The sequence below is a fragment of the Bufo bufo genome, chromosome 4 (genome assembly GCF_905171765.1).
Source record: "Bufo bufo chromosome 4, aBufBuf1.1, whole genome shotgun sequence".
NCBI classification, from domain to species: domain Eukaryota; kingdom Metazoa; phylum Chordata; class Amphibia; order Anura; family Bufonidae; genus Bufo; species Bufo bufo.
This window is the reverse complement of record NC_053392.1, coordinates 503637501-503656653: the sequence shown is the minus strand read 5'-3', so window position 1 is coordinate 503656653 and position 19153 is coordinate 503637501.

The window sequence follows — 19153 nt, the reverse complement described above, 5'->3', positions numbered from 1 at the left end:
CTCCGCAGGAGCATGTAGGTGCATTGTGGTCAATTTAGGTGTTGGGGCTTGTTTCTAAGAACCCTAAAAAATAAAGGTGAATGGAGCGGAGCTGCATTAATACACATGTAAAACAAAATTGTTGGTACCCTTCTATTAGACAATTGGCACTATGTATACAGTCCTGTTTCTTCCTACTTAACACTAATGGACAGAAAGGTGTATTATCCACTGGTTTTCCTAATGAATATTAGGCTTCAGCTTCCCAAGTAAGAGAGGTTGATAGGCCAGGAATAAACTAGCACTTCTCTTGTATATCTTCATTATATCCTGACAGCAGAAGACCACTTCCTAGCATTTTAGCTTTTTACAGCTAATTATTTGACCTGACTATTGACTATTTCAGGAAATTAAACAGCTCAGTGCTCGTGAAGGTTATAGGCACAATTAGTAATCAGGGATGCTTGTGCGTGTGAAATGTGGTTGAAAGATCCATCAACATGGAGCAGAACATAAAGTTCATCTGTTGATGGACTTTTTAGATGGTTTTAAAGGTAATCAACATGCGCTTCTGAGTACAAGCACTGTCCCATAGAGACTTGTTTGGACATACCGTACCTCCCAACATTTTGTACAAAGAGGGGGGCACTTATGGTGTGTAAGGTCCATTTTTCCTGCATATCTATACACTTCAATAGTAGCTCAAAAATTATGTGAATGTAGAAATTTTTAAAATCCAAATTTCATCAAATAATGTAAGGTGGGTTCTAGTATACAGATAGGAAGTGGACAAACACTTTCTAGATCAATATTGTAAATGTAATAATGCAAATCTATACTTCAGATCAAAAAGAGGGATATTTAAGGAGCAAAGAGGGACTTGGGTCAAAAGTAGGAAATGTCCCTCCAAAAGCATCAAGATGTTGGTGTCCATGTTTTATATATAACCAAACCGCTTGATCCAAAATGGATTTAATGAATGTGAATACCTTGGAGATCAGTCCCTAATGAAGTTGTAAAGGCAAAACCTGGTCAGACGTTAGCTCCAGGGTTGTTTTACAGATGTGCAATGGAACACGGTGATATCTTATAAATTTTATGGAAAAAATCAGGGTATTTTATTCTAATATCAATCCTATCAAGGAATCCTTTCTGTCCTTCTCTTCCCTGTCCTGGCTTTCTTCTGGCTTCCATGGAGTCTGAATGATGAGAAGATCTGTGTCCAGCGGCTGAAAAATCCTGCAGAGGCCCTATTAGACCAAACAATATTCGGACTAATTATAGGGAACAAGCATTCATAGGAACCCTTGTTTCCAATAATTGGCTTGTATAATCATGAAGCCAGTCAGCCGATGAACGCTCAAACGCTCAAGGAGAAAGATGGACGATTATCGGCTGCACATCTCCTTGTGTGTGTAATCAGGGATGTACTGCAGATAATCAATAGAACTGAATGAGAGAGGAATGACTGAATGACTGTGGTAGAAGTCGCTCCTTCAACATTCACTTTGCTCTGGCCCAGTTGCGTGCCTACGTTGTTTGGCACCCGGGGCGAGTCTTTTCTCTGGCAGCCCCCCCCCCCCCCCCCCCAAAACTTGACCACATACCTCCTACATCCAGGGACATCTCCTGTCATGTAGAACTTCTTATTCCTCTTCTCCTCCATTAGACCGCCATGACAAATTCTTTCAGCCGCATCTCGTCTCTACAGAGTTTGTAACACAGACACGTTAGATTTCTCAATTTTTCCATCAACCTCCCCCTCCTGGTGTCCCCACAGTGTCATCCTGCTGCCACCCCCAATACTGTGCCCAATGTGCCCCCCAATGCCCCAGGTACCATACTGCTGAAAATATAGTGACATAATTAGGGTAATTTATCAAACTGGTGTAAAGTAGAACTGGATTTCCAAAAGAGCTGTCAAAAATGAAAGGTGGAATCTGATTGGCTGCTATGGGCAACTAAGCCAGTTCTATTTTACACCAGTTTGATAAATTACCCCCAATGTCCCTATGGTGTCCACAGCAGCTATAGTGTCCCCTAGAGTGCCCCCAGTAATAATAACACTCTATATTGTGCTCCAGGTAATAATCCCTGTATAGTGTCCCCAAAAATAATAGAATTGCCCCTACAGTCTCTCCCCAATAGCAAGACCCCCTATGCTGCACCCACACAGTAATTTGCCCCACACTGTCCCATACAGTTATTCGCCCCACACTGCCCCCACACATTAATCTCCCCCCACACTGCCCCCACACAGTAATTTCCCCCAAAGTGCCCCCATACAGTAATTTCCCCCACAGTGCCCCCATACAGTAATTTCCCCCACACTGCCCCCATACAGTAATTTCTCCCACACTGCCCCACACAGTAGTTTCCACCATACAGTAGTGTTCCCCACACTGCCCCCACACAGTAGTGTCTCCCACACTGCCCCACACAGTAGTGTCTCCCACACTGCCCCCACACAGTAGTGTCCCCCACACAGTAGTGTCCCCCACACAGTAATTTCCCCCACACTTCCCCCATACAGTAGTTTCCCCCATACAGTAGTTTCCCCCACACTGCCCCATACAGCAGTGTCCCCACACAGCAGTTTCCCCCACACTGCTCCTACACAGTACTTTCCCCCACATTACCCATATAGTACTTTGCCCCCACATAGTAATCACTCCCATAATAATTTTCCCCCCACATGTCCTCCTGTGTGCACCCCCCTCATGTCCCCCAAAGTTGGAGTTCCGGTGACGATCCGAGCTCTCCTTCAGGCTGCCAGGCGGAGGCTTCCACCCAGCAGTGAGCCCGGTGACGTCACCGGCACTAATGGGCGGGCTAAAGCCCACCCATCAGAGCCGGTGACGTCACTGAACACACTGCTTGGCGGAAGCCTCCACCCGGCAGTGTGTTATAGTAAATAAAGGAGCCCTCAATACTGTGCCCGTTGTGCCCCCCAATGCCCCAGCTACCATACTGCTGAAAATATAGTGACATAATTGGGGTAATTTATCAAACTGGTGTAAAGTAGAACTGGATTTCCAAAAGAGCTGTCAAAAATGAAAGGTGGAATCTGATTGGCTGCTATGGGCAACTAAGCCAGTTCTATTTTACACCAGTTTGATAAATTACCCCCAATGTCCCTATAGTGTCAACAGCAGCTATAATGTCCCCTAGAGTGCCCCCAGTAATAATAACACTCTATATTGTGCTCCAGGTAATAATCCCTGTATAGGGTCCCCAAAAATAATAGAATTGCCCCTACAGTCTCTCCCCAATAGCAAGACCCCCTATGCTGCACCCACACAGTAATTTGCCCCACACTGCCCCCACACTGTAATTTCTCCCCACACTGCCCCCACACAGTAATTTCCCCCACAGTGCCCCCATACAGTAATTTCCCCCACACTGCCCCATACAGTAATTTCCCCCACACTGCCCCCATACAGTAATTTCCCCCACACTGCCCCATACAGTAATTTCCCCCACACTGCCCCACACAGTAGTTTCCACCCACACTGCCCCATACAGTAGTGTCCCCCATACAGTAATTTCCCCCACACTACCCCATACAGTAGTGTCCCCCATACAGTAGTGTCCCCCACACTGCCCCCATACAGTAGTGTCTCCCACACTGCCCCCACACAGTAGTGTCTCCCACACTGCCCCCACACAGTAGTGTCCCCCACACTGCCGCCACACAGTAGTGTCCCCCCACACAGTAGTTTCCCCCACACTTCCCCCATACAGTAGTTTCCCCCACACAGCAGTTTCCCCCACACTGCTCCTACACAGTACTTTCCCCCACATTACCCATATAGTAATTTCCCCCCACATAGTAATCACTCCCATAATATTTTTCCCCCACACAGGTCCTCCTGTGTTTACCCCCCTTGTGTCCCCCAAAGTTGGCACATAAAAAAAAAAGAATAATTTGCCCCCCACATGTCCTCCTGTGTGCACCCCCCTCATGTCCCCCAAAGTTGGAGTTCTGGTGACGATCCGAGCTCTCCTTCAGGCTGCCAGGCGGAGGCTTCCCCTCAGCAGTGAGCCCGGTGACGTCACTGAACACACTGCTTGGCGGAAGCCTCCATCCGGCAGTGTGTTATAGTAAATAAAGGAGCCCTTTATTTAATAAAGGAGGGGGGGGGGGGGCTGCCTGGGTGAAATTATGGGTATGTCCGGGTTCAGCTCTGAACCCGGACAACCACTTTAATGCTGTTTCCGTACAACATTAAAATGTATTGGCTCCGTTAACCTCTCCTAAAGAAGCTGTAACCCTTTCCTTTCTCCTTCCTTTCCTCCCCCCTTACCCCTTGTCTAATGTATCGTCTGTTTGTCTACTATCATAAGCTATATGTCCACTGGGGCATATCTACCTCATATTATTCCGTGATTTATATTGCCTGATGTTGGGTTTGATACACCCACTACAGTTCTATAGACATCATACTTGAAATGTTCATTGCATTTGAATTTTCAATTGTTTTATATTGTTATACTGCAAAAACTTAATAAAACCTAAATTAAGAAAATGTATTGGCTCCGTGAAGCCAAACTTCGTCTCACCCAAATTCATGCAATACTTCGGTGAATTACTACGATATTCCTATGTGCATATTTAAAAACAATTTAAAATAGGAATCCGAAGTTGGCTTTGGTACCGAGGTACCAGCCAGTACCAAAGTCCACTTCAGATTTTTTGAACTAATCGACTTCGGATCTATGATCCAAAGCTCGATTCACTGAAGCCTGCCTACATTAGCGCCAGACTAGATAAACACATTTGCAGCTCCTCCATGTAAATAAGTGTCCTCATTCACTTACAGCAAACTAATATTTTGAAAATGGCAGGGAATTAAAATATTAAGTATATTCGAAAGTTGTAGAGCTTTTTATTTCTATAGCGACAAAGCTTACTAATGGCATAATAATATTACTTTATGTAAGTATGAAATAAATAAATGAGATTGACTGAATGATGGATATTCAGACTTAGGGTCCATTCACACGTCCGTGTGTGCTTTGCGGATCCACGGATTCGTGGATCCGCAAAAAACGGACATCGGTGATGTACGTTCCGCATTTTGCCAGCACTTAATAGAAATTGGACATGTTCTATTTTTTTCGGGATCGGAATTGCGGACCAGGAAGTGCGGATCCGCAATTCCGGATCCAGGCAGCACATCGTGCTGCCCCATAGAAATGAATGGGTCCGCAATTCCGTTCCGCGAAATGCGGAATAAAATTGTGGACGTGTGAATGGAGCCTTAGATGATCTGTGCAGATTAGACGGTATGACTGCACTTCCTGAAGTCATACAGATCTTTATTACATTTGTGGAGCTCGCTCTAAGTATTGACCTTGATTATAATTGTGTTTCCTGAGCGAGAGCCTCTTCTGGTCCTTGCTTTGTATGCGCTGTACGTTTACAAAATGGGACAGCCTACCGCTTCATCAGGCTATAAGAAATGTGGACAGGGACTATGAAAAGGTGACAACTGCTGCTCCGAAACACGACTGGCCTGTGCTGGTTGTGCTTTTCAGGGTCCTTAGAAGGGTCGTCTCACTTCAGCAAATGGCATTTATCATGTAGACAAATACAAGGCACTTACCACACAACCCAACTTTTTGACAGCAAGTGATTGACTGAGCCGTATCCTCAGCCATTTCAAAATAGTAGCAGAAAGTAAAATGCAGTGGGGATCTGGCGCCATCAGAACTGCAGCGGCTGGGGATCTGTGAGGTGAGTAAAAGTTCTTTTATTTTTTTAAAGCATGTGTACCCTCTGGGACAGTTTTTTTTTCTTGCCCTTCAATATCTCTTTAAATATCAGCATATAAATGTATTTATTTATTTTATGCACTTATATAGCGCTGCTATATTCCACAGCGCTTTACAGACATTATCATCATGCTGTCCCCAATGGGGCTCACAATCTAAGTTCCGTATCGGTATGTCTTTGGAGTGTGGGAGGAAACCGGAGTACCCGGAGGAAACCCACACCATACGGTTATAGATTTTTTAAGGTCTAAATTGCACCAAATAATGACTTTGAGGTCTGATATGCAGGTAGAAACTATAAAAATAGTTTAGTAAGGAGCAATTTAGTAAATGTATTATTGCACATTTATTTACCAGGTCAAAAAGAGGGACAGAGAGACTGTTCCTCCAAAAGAAGGACACTTTGGAGGCATGCACTTACTAATGTATAGGGATTCATTTTTCCATCACATTATACACTGCGTGTTTCCATGGTTATGACCAGCCTGCAATCTAGAAGCAGTGGTCGTGCTTGCACAATACAGGAAGGAGCACCGGCCTCTCATGTTCAGGACTGTGGGAGCTCTCATAGGCACGCATGTCCAGCCGCTGGCGTCCTGGCCACCTCATATCTCCGCCGCAGTGGTGGCCATAGCCCCTGGAAATGTATAATGTGATGGAAAAATGAATTAAACCAGCAAATGACGCAATATGAACAATCACAATACATTAGTGCCCTTGTCTACATAATAAAGGTTATCTGCTGAAGTGAGACAACGCCTTTATAATTTTTTTAGTACAGAGGGGATACAAAAGGCAAAGGCAAAAAAAAACAAAAAACAAGATGAGGATACACACGTTTAGTCAATATTATGTAGCAGTTTCCAAGCAACATAATTTCTGTGCTCCACATCTACCCTACTCGGTCTTGTTCGAAGAGTACAATGTATATTTTAACTCCCAATCCCCTGCCCCCCATCCCACCCGACTGTCCGCGATGTGAGCCTCGTCGACAACCGGGAATAAGCCTTTCGATGGCCCTAATTAATGAGGGTCAGCCCAGTTGGCCCATACTAACTTACTTTTTAGCCTCTGCCCCTTGGCCGAACATCCAAACTGTTCGTAATGCTTTACCCCAAGCATATAATTTTTCCATTCGGCTAAAGTCGGGGTGTTTTCAGATCCCCATTTCTGAATAATCAATACCTTAGCAATCATCAATCTCTTCATCCATAATTGTAATACGGTATTTTGCCTTTAATGTCAGTTGGAACTAGTCCAAAAATAACAAACTCAAACGAAGGGTCTGGAGTTAATTTATCCACGATTCCCTGGCTCTCGAAAATGGGTTGCCAGTATCTCTGACTGCTGGAACATCTCCATAGAAGGTGCAGAAACCCAGCCTCTTCGCCTCCACACTTCCTACAGGAGAAAACTCTCCCACTACCTTGATATATTTTAGTCAGAAAAATAGGGGTGTAATATAGCCTATGTCCAATTTTAAATTGGATCAGCCTATGTTGGTTAGACACCGAAACGCCTTGAATATTTTTATATATCCTTGCCCAATTACAAACCGTGTCACCTAGTTCCTTATTCCATTTCCTTTCACTCTTAAACTTTGTGAGTCGCCCTAACTCTACTTGTAACCTAGCATAAATGTGTGATATCTTAATATTCGTGCTTAAAGCAGAGAAGCAAAAATCTAGAAAGGTTTGCTCCTGAACACATAGTGAACCCTTATTAATCGTGGATAAAGCTGCATGTGCCACCTGTGCGTACCCAAACTGCACCATAAAAGTGATATCTTCATCTAAAAAAAATTCAGAGAGAGTCTTTAGTTTCCCCTCCTGAAATATGTGAGCAACTACAGTAATCCCCCTATTCATCCAAAAATGATAGTCCCTTATCTTATAAAATTCCGTTAGACCTAAATTATTCCACAGGGGGGAAAAGTGCAACGTGTGCGTGACATTAAGGAGCGACCTAACTTTATTTCAAACTTTCTGTAACATATCGGAAATCGAGCACTCAAGGCCTTTATTCCTCAACTGCCCGGACTCAAGTATAGAAAACAAATCGGCCCACGGGCCACTGCATCCCCCATGGAGATATCCCAGCAACCCATTCTCCCTAGCATTTAAACACCACTGAATTTGTGCACTAAGGTAGTATCCCTGGAAGAAGGGGAAGGACAATCCCCCTTCCCCATAGGGAAGATATAGATATTTCAGCTTAATCCGTACCCTTTTTCTGCCCCACAGGAGATCATTGATGAGTCTCTCCAGCATGTAGAAGAAGGAGTCATCAATCCAGGTGGGGCAGACTGTCAAGACATACAATATGGAGGGATGAATGATTCATTTTAACAAGGGGGATCCGATCTACTGTGGAAAGGGGTAGCCTCGACCAGGCCTTAACTTTGTCCCTTATTTTTTCCAATAGAGGCTTAACATTGTGATCAAAATAGTCACCCAGATTAAGACCAATTTTTATCCCCAAATAGTCAATTTGGTCTTCCTTAATCAGCACTGTAATCTTAGCAGTGGACCCGCTTGCTTCAAAAGAGCCTAGCGGGAGCACTGTCGACTTGTCCCAACTTATTTTGAGGCCGGAGAAGACACCGAATTCATCTATAATTTGGATTACATGTGGAATTTCTTTAGCACCGTCCTTCAAAAAAATCTAAATGTCATCGGTTTATAGGCAGGTTTTTTTTTCAGGGTCGCCCAACCCCCCCAATCCCGCCTCCTCAGATGGCGAACAGCAAGGGGGAAAGTGGACATCCCTGTCTAGTGCCTCCTTCTAACAGAATATCTCCGGAGGAAACCCCATTAATTTTAACTCTAGCTATTGGCTCTGCATAGAGAAGCTGCGTCAAACTTATAAAATTACTGCCCAAATTCATCTGGGACATTATCTGCCAGAGGAAAGGCCACTCGACCCTGTCAAACGCTTTAGCGGCGTCAAGCGACAGGATCGAGCCGGTCCCTCCCCGGCCAGATTGAATATTGAGGAATACTCTATGAATATTCGGCTGTATATGTCTCCCAGGGATAAAACCCATCTGATCTGGATGTATTAGCTTTTTTATTATCTTCTTAAGGCGGTTCGCTAAAACCCTCGCCAAGATTTTATAATCCGTATTTAAGAGTGAAATGGGTCGATAAGACCCAATTTCACTCTCATCTCTACCTTTTTATTAAATACGACTAATTGAGGCCTCTCTTAGCAAGGGTGGCAGTTTACCATCAGTTAAAGACTGATTTATTACTTGCCCAAAAAAGGGCAGCAGAGTATCTCCTTGCACTCTGTATAGTTCAAAAGGCAGGCCATCTGGTCCCGGGGTGGAGTTGCCACCAATATCTTTTAGCGCCCCCTGCAACTCAGTCACAGTGATGGGCTCATTAATAGCTTCACTTTCTTGGTCTGAGAGTCTTTCCATATCGATCGAACCCAAATACGCCCCTAAGTTCTACTCCCCCCAATTTATTTCTGAGCGATACAGGGCTGAGTAATATTCCACAAATTCCTGTATAATTCTATCTTGATTGTTTGTTATACCGCCGCCTGTTTTCCTGATTATATTGGTGGATCTCTGACTCAAAGTGATCAGAGACAGTAGTTTCCCGGGTTTCCGAGATTGCAAGAATCGTCTTTGGCCAGCAAAAAACAACTTCTGTTGGCCTTTAGTGCTAAGGCAAACCCTGTGCTTATCCCTTGCTTGCCTCAACAATTTTTTGGTTTCCTCATTTCGTTTCAATAAATAAGACACCTCCGCTACCCTAATTCCTTCCTCCAACTCCCTCTCCCTTTTTATAAATTCCATCCATTTTTTCTTAACCCTGGAGAAATAAATTCCCCTAATATCTACTTGGCATATCTACTGTGAGGGGGCACTTATCTGTGAGTATACCTGAGGGACGGAAACACTGGGTAGAAAATAAAAGTAGGCACATAAGGACTGATTCACATATATCCGCTCTGTAGCATGCTTTGTGTAAGGTATTTAATCTACAGTATAATACATGCAGTTTCATTGCTGTAAGTGCCATGCAAAATGCCACAAGGGGGCCCACTGAGACTTTATTACCCAAGGCCCCAAATGAACCTGGAGCCGGCCCTGGTTGGATCGCATGCACATACAGTCAGGTCCATAAATATTGGGACATCAAAACAATTCTAACATTTTTAGCTCTATACACCACCACAATGCATTTGAAATGAAACGAACAAGGTGTTCTTTAACTGCAGACCGTCAGCTTTAATTTGAGGGTATTTACATCCAAATCAGGTGAATGGTGTAGGAATTACAACAGTTTGCATATGTTCCTCCCACTTGTTAAGGGACCAAAAGTAATGGGACAGAATAATAATCATAAATTAAACTTTCACTTTTTAATACTTGGTTGCAAATCCTTTGCAGTCAATTACAGCCTGAAGTCTGGAACGCATAGACATCACCAGACGCTGGGTTTCATCCCTGGTGATGCTCTGCCAGGCCTCTACTGCAACTGTCTTCAGTTCCTGCTTGTTCTTGGGGCATTTTCCCTTCAGTTTTGTCTTCAGCAAGTGAAATGCATGCTCAATCAGATTCAGGTCAGGTGATTGACTTGGCCATTGCATAACATTCCACTTATTTCCCTTAAAAAACTCTTTGGTTGCTTTTGCAGTATGCTTTGGGTCATTGTCCATCTGCATTGTGGAGCTCCGTCCAATGAGTTCTGAAGCATTTGGCTGAATATGAGCAGATAATATTGCCCGAAACTAGGGATGAGCGAACCCGAACTGTATAGTTCGGGTTCGTACCGAATTTTGGGGTGTTCATCACACGGACCCGAACCCGAACATTTTCGTAAAAGTCCGGGTTCGGGTTCGGTGCTCGGCGCTTTCTTGGTGCTTTTTGAAAGGCTGCAAAGCAGCCAATCAACAAGCGTCATACTACTTGCCCCAAGAGGCCATCACAGCCATGCCTACTATTGGCATGGCTGTGATTGGCCAGTGCAGCATGTGACCCAGCCTCTATTTAAGCTGGAGTCACGTAGCGCCGCACGTCACTCTACTCTGATCAGTGTAGGGATAGGATGCAGCTGCTGCTGTTAGGGCGAGATTAGGCAGTGATTTAGTCTTCAAAAACAACTACTGAAGTGATCGATGTACAGCTGTGTATCATTCAACCTCTGCTATTTAATTGCTCACTGTTTTAAGGCTGCACAGAGCGTTTTTCTGTCACTTTTTTCTGGGGTGATCGGCGGCCATTTTGTGTCTTGTAGTGCGCCAGCACAAGCTGCCACCAAGTACATTTAACCATCAATAGTGTGTTGTTGTTTTTTTGCTATATCCTACATCAGGGGCTTGGCTGTGCTTGCTATTTTATTGAGGGGTGAAATACAATTGCCAAAATAGCAGTACCCTAAATCTGTTGTTTCAGCTGTGGCTAGCCAATTGTAATACTGTCTGCTGTCTGGCAAAGGATATATTTTTTTCTGGGTTGAAATACAATTCCCAACTTAGCAATTCCCTAAATCAGTGGTTTCTGCTGTATCAGGCCAAGTTTAAATCTATCCATAAAAGGGTATATTAGATTGAAGGTGCGGATAGGGTCATTCTCAATAACTTCAAACGCTACCGTGCATCTCCAAGTCTAATTCTGTCCGTAAACGTATACCTGTCATCCAGCGCCTAAATACTAGGCCTACAATTTATATTCAGCTAAATCTGTGGTTACTGCTGTGGCTGGTCAATTTATTTAGTGTCCGCCAAAGCACAGTTTTTGTTCTGGGTTGAAATACAATTCCCAACTTAGCAATTCCCTAAATCTGTGGTTTCTGCTGTATCAGGCCAAGTTTAAATCTATCCATAAAAGGGTATATTAGATTGAAGGTGCGAATAGGGTCATTCTCAATAACTTCAAACGCTACCATGCTGTCACGGAACCATGAACCAGACGTACAACAAGAGATAAGTGAAAATAAGAAGGCTTTATTGAAAATAAAGCTGTAAAGCAAAAGTCCAAACGGATGGTGAAACCGAGCAGAGTCTTTGCGAAGCCAGAGGTCAGGAACCAGAAGGGTAGTCAGACGAAGCCAGGATCAGGAACCAGCAGGGTAGTCAGACGAAGCCAGGATCAGGAACCAGCAGGGTAGTCAGACGAAGCCAGGATCAGGAACCAGCAGGGTAGTCAGACGAAGCCAGGATCAGGAACCAGAAGCAGCAGCAGTCTAGAAGCATGTGAACACAGGAGGACCAAGCAAGGAACTGAAGCCACAGACCTCCTATATATATGAGCTAGGCATCCAGCTCCTCCCAGGGGAAGGAGGAGCCGCAGGGTGGAAGGCTACAAGAAACCCAGAACCCAAGATGGCCGCCAGCACATGTCAAACGAAGGAGAGCAGCAAGCAGGTAAGACCATGACAGTACCTCCCCCTCAAGGGCCCCTCCTCCGCGGAGCACAAAACGGTTTCTGAGGGAAGCGTGCGTGGAAGGCTCGGAGCAAGGCAGGAGCATGGACATCTGCGGAGGGAACCCAGGAACGCTCCTCTGGACCATAACCACGCCAATGGACCAAAAACTGCAACCGACCGCGGACCAGGCGTGAGTCCAGGATATTGCTCACCTCATATTCCTCACGATTGCCCACTTGGACCGGACGAGGCCGAGGAACCGAGGAAGTGAAACGATTACACACCAGTGGCTTCAACAGGGAGACATGAAACACGTTGGAGATCCGCATGCCAGGAGGAAGCGCAAGGGCATAGGCTACCGGGTTTACCCTGCGAAGCACTCGGAAGGGACCAACAAAGCGAGGCGCCAGCTTGGGAGTGGGCACTCGAAGGTTGAGGTTGCGGGTGGACAACCATACACGGTCTCCGACCTGGTAGGAAGGAGCAGGCGCTCGTCTGCGATCAGCCTGGAGTCTCTGGCGCTGCGCAGAGACCTCAAGGGACTTCTGGATCTGTACCCAAGAAGCACGTAGGACGGAAAGGTGATCCTCCACAGCCGGAATATCCTGGGGAGAGAATACCTCCGGTAACACGGCAGGTTGGAACCCATAATTGGCCATGAAGGGAGACGTCCCAGAGGAAGAGTTCACCGCCGTGTTCCTGGCAAACTCAGCCCAAGGCAGGAGGTCAACCCAATTGTCTTGGTGATCGGAGACATAGCAACGAAGGAATTGCTCCAAGGCCTGATTGGATCGTTCTGCGGCCCCATTGGACTGAGGGTGGTAGGCCGAGGAGAAGGAGAGATGAATCCCCAACTGGGAGCAAAAGGCGCGCCAGAACCTGGACACAAACTGACTCCCCCGATCCGACACAATCTCCTTAGGCAAACCGTGCAACCGGAAGACCTCCCTGGCAAAAATCGTGGCCAACTCTTGTGCAGAGGGTAACTTCTTGAGAGGAACACAGTGGCACATTTTGGAAAACCGATCCACAATCATGAGAATGACCGTATGGCCTCGGGATGCAGGGAGGTCCACAATGAAATCCATCCCCAGGTGTGACCATGGGCGCTCCCCGGTGGCTATGGGTTGCAGAAGGCCCAACGGAAGGTGCCGAGGGGACTTACTCTGGGCACAAACGGAGCATGCCGCTACATATGCGGCGATGTCGGAACGTAGGGAAGGCCACCAGAACAGACGTGAAACAGCCCAGGACAGCTGATTCTTTCCAGGATGCCCCGCGGTCTTGGAGTTATGGTAGGTTCGCAACAACCGAGTGCGCAACTCCTCAGGCACAAAACATCTGCCGTTGGGTCTCCCAGAGGGAGCACCAGATTGAGCCGCCAAAATCTGCTCACCCAGGGGAGAGGTCAGGCTGGTGCGAATGGCGGCCAGGATCTGATTCGGAGGTATGACCGAAGTCGGAATCGACTCCTCCCTGGACAGCTCGGAGTACTGCCGTGATAAGGCATCCGCCCTGATGTTCTTGGAACCGGGTAGGTAGGAGACCACGTAATTAAAACGTGACAAGAACAGAGCCCATCTGGCCTGACGTGGTGTCAATCTCTTGGCCTCAGAAAGGTAGGTCAGATTCTTGTGGTCCGTCAGGATGAGAACCGGAACCACCGAACCCTCGAGCAAGTGCCTCCATTCTTTAAGGGCCTGCACGATGGCCAATAACTCCCTGTCACCAATCTGATAGTTGCACTCCGCGGAAGACAGTTTCCGGGAGTAAAACCCACAAGGAAGCAGAGGACCCTCTGGTGTTCTACGCTGAGACAGAAGGGCGCCTACTCCCGTCTCAGACGCGTCCACCTCGAGGACAAAGGGCAACCCAGGGTTGGGATGCGACAGAATCGGAGCCGACACAAAGGCGGACTTTAGGGCCTCAAAAGCTCGGATGGCCTCGAGCGGCCAGACCTGGGAATTACTGCCCTTCCTGGTCAGATCCGTGAGAGGCTTGGCCAGCATGGAAAAGTCCCTGATGAACTTCCGATAATAATTGGCGAAGCCCAAAAAGCGCTGCAGGGAACGAAGACCACTGGGCTGGGGCCACTGTAAGACAGCCGAAACCTTCTCAGGATCCATGGAGAACCCCTCAGCGGAAATGATGTAACCTAAGAAGGTTACCTGGGATCGGTGAAATTCGCATTTCTCAAGCTTACCGAACAGCTTGTTCTCTCGTAACCGTTGCAACACTCGTCTGACATCCAGAATGTGGGCCTCCATGGATTCAGAATATACCAAGATGTCATCCAAATAGACTACCACACACTGCTGCAACAGGTCACGGAAAACATCGTTGATGAATTCCTGAAAGACTGCGGGCGCATTGCACAACCCAAAGGGCATAACCAAGGATTCGTAATGACCGGTCCTGGTGTTAAACGCGGTCTTCCACTCATCGCCCGCCTTGATCCTTACCAGGTTATATGCCGCCCTCAGGTCGAGTTTGGTAAAGACCGTGGCCCCTTTAAGGCGATCGAACAGCTCGGAAATCAAGGGTATCGGGTAAGCGTTCTTGATCGTGATGCGATTGAGACCCCTGTAATCGATGCAAGGCCTCAACTCACCGCCCTTCTTTTTCACAAAGAAAAATCCAGCCCCTGCCGGGGACGAAGACTTGCGAATGTGTCCGCGTGAAAGCGCCTCCCTCACGTACTCCTCCATGGCCTCATTCTCCGCTACCGACAGTGGATAGACTTTGCCACGAGGAGGAACGGCACCAGATTGTAACTCTATGGCACAATCGTATGGGCGGTGCGGAGGTAGGGCAACCGCGCGCACCTTATCGAATACATCCCGGTACTCCTCGTATTCAGGAGGCAACAGAGAGTCCGAGGAAGTACACAGCAACTTGACAGACCCATGGATGCAACTAGCCCCACACTGCGGTGACCATGAGAGGATCTCGACCGATCTCCAATCGAAAGTCGGATTATGCTTCTGGAGCCAGGGGTACCCCAAGACCACCGAGTAGTGTGGAGACGAAATAACCTGGAGGCAGACCGACTCTCTGTGAACGGCACCAATGGCTATCCCCACTGGAAGGGTCTCATGAGTCACGTGTGGCGGCAGAAGGGGTCTGCCGTCTATCGCCTCAAGAGCCAGTGGGGAACCTCGAGCCTGCAGAGGAATGGAATTGGCGGCAGCGAACACACTATCAATGAACAAACCACCAGCACCAGAGTCCACCAACGCCTGGGTCGTCACCAAGCCCCCGACCCAGGAGAGGACAACAGTGATCAGTGGTTTGTCAACACGGGAAACCGGGGACGAGGAGACTCCACCCAAGATCTGCCCCCGACAGGATCTCAGGGTACGAGCGTTCCCCGGACGGTTCGGACATGCCAACCGAAAATGCCCACCGAGACCACAGTACATGCATCGGCCCTCGCGTCTCCGGAGTGCCCTCTCCCCCTCGGACAGGCGAGCAAACCCCAGCTGCATGGGTTCACCCCCAGACAAGTCATCCCCAGGAGGCGTGGGAGGAGAGGGAGGCACGGGTGGGACAGCAAACGTAGGCACCAATCTGTTAGAAGACCTCCGCAGGTTCTCCTTAAAGGAAGGTCTCTCCCTGAGTCTGGTGTCAATCAAAATCAGGAAAGAAATAAGAGACTCGAGCTCAACTGGTAGGTCCTTAGCTGCAACCTCATCCTTCAAGGCATCCGAGAGACCATGAGAGAAAGCAGCGACCAGAGCCTCATTATTCCAGCCCACCTCTGCTGCCAGGGTACGAAACTCAATGGCGTATTCAGCTACGGATCGTGAACCCTGTCTGATGGACATAAGGAGCTTCGCAGCAGAGGCAGCACGAGCCGGCACATCGAATACCTTCCGAAGAGAAGCAACAAAACCGGAAAACTCGGCAACCACCGGATTGTTGTTCTCCCATAAAGGGCTGGCCCAGGCCAAGGCCTTGTCTGAGAGCAGCGAGATCAAGAAGCCCACCTTTGATCTCTCAGTAGGAAAGGCATGTGGCAGCAACTCAAAATAAATGCCCACCTGGTTAAGGAAACCTCGGCACTGAGTTGGCTCTCCCCCAAAGCGCTGTGGAAGAGGGGCAGAACCGGTCATACCCCGAAACACCGCAGGCGCAACAACAGGTGTCGGGGTAGACTCTGGCGCAACAACCGGAGCGGCAGTAGGAGCGAGCCCAGGAGCGACAACCGACCTATCGGCAACGGGAGCGAAATGAGCCGTGCGTTTAAGCAGGGTTTGCAACGCCACAGCGAACCGACCCAACAGGTGATCCTGCTGATCAAGTCTGGCAACCAGCGTGGGTAGCGAGGATGGCCCTGTACCGTCAGAATTCATGGCTTGGTCCTAATGTCACGGAACCATGAACCAGACGTACAACAAGAGATAAGTGAAAATAAGAAGGCTTTATTGAAAATAAAGCTGTAAAGCAAAAGTCCAAACGGATGGTGAAACCGAGCAGAGTCTTTGCGAAGCCAGAGGTCAGGAACCAGAAGGGTAGTCAGACGAAGCCAGGATCAGGAACCAGCAGGGTAGTCAGACGAAGCCAGGATCAGGAACCAGCAGGGTAGTCAGACGAAGCCAGGATCAGGAACCAGCAGGGTAGTCAGACGAAGCCAGGATCAGGAACCAGAAGCAGCAGCAGTCTAGAAGCATGTGAACACAGGAGGACCAAGCAAGGAACTGAAGCCACAGACCTCCTATATATATGAGCTAGGCATCCAGCTCCTCCCAGGGGAAGGAGGAGCCGCAGGGTGGAAGGCTACAAGAAACCCAGAACCCAAGATGGCCGCCAGCACATGTCAAACGAAGGAGAGCAGCAAGCAGGTAAGACCATGACACATGCATCTCCAAGTCTAATTCTGTCCGTAAACGTATACCTGTCATCCAGCGCCTAAATACTAGGCCTACAATTTATATTCAGCTAAATCTGTGTTTACTGCTGTGGCTGGTAAAGTTATTTAGTGTCCGCCAAAGCACAGTTTTTGTTCTGGGTTGAAATACAATTCCCAACTTAGCAATTCCCTAAATCAGTGGTTTCTGCTGTATCAGGCCAAGTTTAAATCTATCCATAAAAGGGTATATTAGATTAAAGGTGCGGATAGGGTCATTCTCAATAACTTCAAACGCTACCGTGCATCTCCAAGTCTAATTCTGTCCGTAAACGTATAACTGTCATCCACCGCCTAAATACTAGGCCTACAATTTATATTCAGCTAAATCTGTGGTTACTGCTGTGCCTGTATTAGTGTAATACGGTACCTAAGTAGATAGCCAGATAGTGTTAGGTGCCTGTAAAAAAAAAAGGCCTGAATTTGAATTCAATACATTGGGCCAAATAATTTTTTTCTTATTGTGGTGAACGGTAACAATGAGGAAAACATCTAGTAAGGGACGCGGACATGGTCGTGGTGGTGTTAGTGGACCCTCTGGTGCTGGGAGAGGAGGTGGCCGTTCTGCCACAGCCACACGTCCTAGTGTACGAACTACCTCAGGTCCCAGTAGACGCCAGAATTTACAGCGATATTTGGTGGGGCCCAATGCCGTTCTAAGGATGGTAAGGCCTGAGCAGGTACAGGCATTAGTCAATTGGGTGGCCGACAGTGGATCCAGCACGTTCACATTATCTCCCACCCAGTCTTCTGCAGAAAGCGCACCGATGGCACCTGAAAACCAAGCCCATCAGTCTGTCACATCACCCCCATGCATATCAGGGAAACTGTCTGAGCCTCAACTTATGCAGCAGTCTCTTATGCTGTTTGAAGACTCTGCTGCCAGGGTTTCCCAAGGGCATCCACCTAGCCCTTCCCCAGCGGTGGAAGACATAGAATGCACTGACGCACAACCACTTATGTTTCCTGATGATGAGGACATGGGAATACCACCTCAGCACGTCTCTGATGATGAAACACAGGTGCCAACTGCTGCGTCTTTCTGCAGTGTGCAGACTGAACAGGAGGTCAGGGAGGAAGACTGGGTGGAAGACGATGCAGGGGACGATGAGGTCCTAGACCCCACATGGAATGAAGGTCGTGCCACTGACTTTCAGAGTTCGGAGGAAGAGGCAGTGGTGAGACCGAGCCAACAGCGTAGCAAAGGAGGGAGCAGTGGGCAAAAGCAGAACACCTGCCGCCAAGAGAGTCCGCTTGCTACTGGCCACCGCCATCTGGGACTGAGCACCCCAAAGGCAGCTACAAGGAGTTCCCTGGCATGGCAGTTCTTAAAACAATGTGCTAACGACAAGACCCGAGTGGTTTGCACGCTGTGCCATCAGAGCCTGAAGCGAGGCATTAACGTTCTGAACCTTAGCACAACCTGCATGACCAGGCACCTGCATGCAAAGCATGAACTGCAGTGGAGTAAACACCTTGAAAACAAGGAACTCACTCAGGCTCCCCCTGATACCTCTTCTGCTGCTGCCTCTGGAGGAACGTTGGCACCTGCCGCCCAGCAAACAGAGGATGAAACACCAACACCACCACCCCCGTCACCAAGCATCTCAACCATGTCACACAGCAGCGTTCAGCTCTCCATCTCACAAACATTTGAGAGAAAGTGTAAATTCCCACCTAGCCCCCCTCGATCCCTGGACCTGAATGCCAGCATTTCTAAACTACTGGCCTATGAAATGCTGTCATTCAGGCTGGTGGACACAGACAGCTTCAAACAGCTCATGTCGCTTGCTGTCCCACAGTATGTTGTTCCCAGCCGCCACTACTTCTCCAAGAGAGCCGTGCCTTCCCTGCACAACCAAGTATCCGATAAAATCAAGTGTGCACTGCGGAACGCCATCTGTGGCAAGGTCCACCTAACCACAGATACGTGGACCAGTAAGCACGGCCAGGGACGCTATATCTCCCTAACTGCACACTGGGTAAATGTAGTGGCGGCTGGGCCCCAGGCGGAGAGCTGTTTGGCGCACGTCCTTCCGCCGCCAAGGATCGCAGGGCAACATTCTTTGCCTCCTGTAGCCTCCTCCTCTTCCACCTGCTCATC